The sequence below is a fragment of the Colletes latitarsis genome, unplaced genomic scaffold, assembly GCF_051014445.1.
Source record: "Colletes latitarsis isolate SP2378_abdomen unplaced genomic scaffold, iyColLati1 scaffold0018, whole genome shotgun sequence".
NCBI classification, from domain to species: Eukaryota; Metazoa; Arthropoda; class Insecta; order Hymenoptera; family Colletidae; genus Colletes; species Colletes latitarsis.
The window spans coordinates 13,972,832-13,977,742 of NW_027488369.1; positions in this window are offsets into that span (position 1 = coordinate 13,972,832).

Genomic DNA, 4,911 nt, shown 5'->3' on the forward strand with positions numbered 1-4,911 from the left:
ATTTCACTATAATTTTACTATAACTCTGATAATTAAATACTCACTCAATTTCAATGATTAGATAAAATTGAATGATTTTAATTTCATTATTAAATAAATTTTTTTATACATCCTAGTAATTTCACTATAATTTTACTATAACTCTGATAATTAAATATTCACTCAATTTCAATGATCAGATGAAATTGAATGATTTTAATTTCATTATTAAATAAATTTTTTTATACATCCTAGTAATTTCACTATAATTTTACTATAACTCTGATAATTAAATACTCACTCAATTTCAATGATCAGATAAAATTGAATGATTTTAATTTCATTATTAAATAAATTTTTTTATACATCCTAGTAATTTCACTATAATTTTACTATAACTCTGATAATTAAATATTCACTCAATTTCAATAAATCAAAACTTATTTATAATATAATTAAATTTTTATATATTACAATAAAAATTAAATTAATTAAAGAAAATAATCAAAATTTATTTTATAATATAATTAAATTTTTATATATTACAATAAAAATTAAATTAATTAAAGAAAATAATCAAAATTTATTTTATAATATAATTAAATTTTTATATATTATAATAAAAATTAAATTAATTAAAGAAAATAATCAAAATTTATTTTATAATATAATTAAATTTTTATATATTATAATAAAAATTAAATTAATTAAAGAAAATAATCAAAATTTATTCTATTTAAATAATAATTTTTATATAAACAATAATAATTAAATATATAAATATGTATTTATTATATTAAACTTTTTTTTTTTTTTTTATATTAATAAATTTTTTAATATGAATAATTCAAATTATAAATTCATAAAATATATAATTTATATTTTATAATATAATTTATAATTTAATAATAATAAATTTAATATAATAAATATTTATTTATTAATAAATATTTAATTGATATATATATATATAATTATTATTATAAAGAAAAAAAATAAATTATAGATTAATATACATATTATACATAATAAATATGTTAATTTATATATAATTATCTATAAATCTTGAGATCTATATACATCTATCAATATATACTAAGAGTCTAATTATATATAATTATCTATGGATTTATCGAATATATAATTTATATTATAAAATATAATCCACAATTTAATAATAATAAATTTAATATAATAAATATTTATTTATTAATAAATATTTAATTGATATATATATATATAATTATTATTATAAAGAAAAAAAAATAAATTATAGATTAATATACATATTATACATAATAAATATGTTAATCTATATATAATTATCTATAAATCTTGAGATCTACATACATCTATTAATATATACTAAGAGTCTAATTATATATAATTATCTATGGATTTATCGAATATATAATTTATATTATAAAATATAATCCATAATTTAATAACAATAGATTTAATATAACAAATATTTATCTATTAATAAATATTTAATTGATATATATATATATAATTATTGTTATAAAGAAAAAAAAATAAATTATAGATTAATATACATATTATACATAATAAATATGTTAATCTATATATAATTATCTATAAATCTTGAGATCTACATACATCTATCAATATATACTAAGAGTCTAATTATATATAATTATCTATGGATTTATCGAATATATAATTTATATTATAAAATATAATCCACAATTTAATAACAATAGATTTAATATAATAAATATTTATCTATTAATAAATATTTAATTGATATATATATATATATAATTATTGTTATAAAAGAAAAAAAATAAATTATAGATTAATATACATATTATACATAATAAATATGTTAATTTATATATAATTATCTATAAATCTTGAGATCTATATACATCTATCAATATATACTAAGAGTCTAATTATATATAATTATCTATGGATTTATCGAATATATAATTTATATTATAAAATATAATCCACAATTTAATAACAATAGATTTAATATAATAAATATTTATCTATTAATAAATATTTAATCGATATATATATATATAATTATTGTTATAAAGAAAAAAAAATAAATTATAGATTAATATACATATTATACATAATAAATATATTAATCTATATATAATTATCTATAAATCTTGAGATCTACATACATCTATCAATATATACTAAGAGTCTAATTATATATAATTATCTATGGATTTATCGAATATATAATCTATATTATAAAATATAATCCACAATTTAATAACAATAGATTTAATATAATAAATATTTATCTATTAATAAATATTTAATCGATATATATATATATAATTATTGTTATAAAAGAAAAAAAATAAATTATAGATTAATATACATATTATACATAATAAATATGTTAATCTATATATAATTATCTATAAATCTTGAGATCTATATACATCTATCAATATATACTAAGAGTCTAATTATATATAATTATCTATGGATTTATCGAATATATAATCTATATTATAAAATATAATCCACAATTTAATAACAATAGATTTAATATAATAAATATTTATTTATTAATAAATATTTAATCGATATATATATATATAATTATTGTTATAAAGAAAAAAAAATAAATTATAGATTAATATACATATTATACATAATAAATATGTTAATCTATATATAATTATCTATAAATCTTGAGATCTATATACATCTATCAATATATACTAAGAGTCTAATTATATATAATTATCTATGGATTTATCGAATATATAATCTATATTATAAAATATAATCCATAATTTAATAATAATAAATTTAATACAATAAATATTTATTTATTAATAAATATTTAATTGATATATATATATATATAATTTATTTTATAATATAATATTAATTATATACATATATATATATATATAATTTATTTATTTATTATATAATATTAATTATATATGTATATATATATATATCGATTAAATATTTATTAATAAATAAATATTTATTGTATTAAATTTATTATTATTAAATTGTGGATTATATTTTATAATATAGATTATATATTCGATAAATCCATAGATAATTATATATAATTAGACTCTTAGTATATATTGATAGATGTATATAGATCTCAAGATTTATAGATAATTATATATAAATTAATATATTTATTATGTATAATATGTATATTAATCTATAATTTATTTTTTTTTCTTTATAACAATAATTATATATATATATATCAATTAAATATTTATTAATAGATAAATATTTATTATATTAAATTTATTATTATTAAATTATGGATTATATTTTATAATATAGATTATATATTCGATAAATCCATAGATAATTATATATAATTAGACTCTTAGTATATATTAATAGATGTATATAGATCTCAAGATTTATAGATAATTATATATAAATTAACATATTTATTATGTATAATATGTATATTAATCTATAATTTATTTTTTTTCTTTATAATAATAATTATATATATATATATCGATTAAATATTTATTAATAAATAAATATTTATTATATTAAATTTATTATTATTAAATTATAAATTATATTATAAAATATAAATTATATATTTTATGAATTTATAATTTGAATTATTCATATTAAAAAATTTATTAATATAAAAAAAAAAAAAAAAGTTTAATATAATAAATACATATTTATATATTTAATTATTATTGTTTATATAAAAATTATTATTTAAATAGAATAAATTTTGATTATTTTCTTTAATTAATTTAATTTTTATTATAATATATAAAAATTTAATTATATTATAAAATAAATTTTGATTATTTTCTTTAATTAATTTAATTTTTATTGTAATATATAAAAATTTAATTATATTATAAAATAAATTTTGATTATTTTCTTTAATTAATTTAATTTTTATTGTAATATATAAAAATTTAATTATATTATAAATAAGTTTTGATTTATTGAAATTGAGTGAATATTTAATTATCAGAGTTATAGTAAAATTATAGTGAAATTACTAGGATGTATAAAAAAATTTACTTAATAATGAAATTAAAATCATTCAATTTCATCTGATCATTGAAATTGAGTGAGTATTTAATTATCAGAGTTATAGTAAAATTATAGTGAAATTACTAGGATGTATAAAAAAATTTACTTAATAATGAAATTAAAATCATTCAATTTCATCTGATCATTGAAATTGAGTGAATATTTAATTATCAGAGTTATAGTAAAATTATAATGAAATTACTAGGATGTATAAAAAAATTTACTTAATAATGAAATTAAAATCATTCAATTTCATCTGATCATTGAAATTGAGTGAGTATTTAATTATCAGAGTTATAGTAAAATTATAGTGAAATTACTAGGATGTATAAAAAAATTTACTTAATAATGAAATTAAAATCATTCAATTTCATCTGATCATTGAAATTGAGTGAGTATTTAATTATCAGAGTTATAGTAAAATTATAGTGAAATTACTAGGATGTATAAAAAAATTTACTTAATAATGAAATTAAAATCATTCAATTTCATCTGATCATTGAAATTGAGTGAGTATTTAATTATCAGAGTTATAGTAAAATTATAGTGAAATTATTAGGATGTATAAAAAAATTTACTTAATAATGAAATTAAAATCATTCAATTTCATCTGATCATTGAAATTGAGTGAGTATTTAATTATCAGAGTTATAGTAAAATTATAGTGAAATTACTAGGATGTATAAAAAAATTTACTTAATAATGAAATTAAAATCATTCAATTTCATCTGATCATTGAAATTGAGTGAGTATTTAATTATCAGAGTTATAGTAAAATTATAGTGAAATTACTAGGATGTATAAAAAAATTTACTTAATAATGAAATTAAAATCATTCAATTTCATCTGATCATTGAAATTGAGTGAGTATTTAATTAT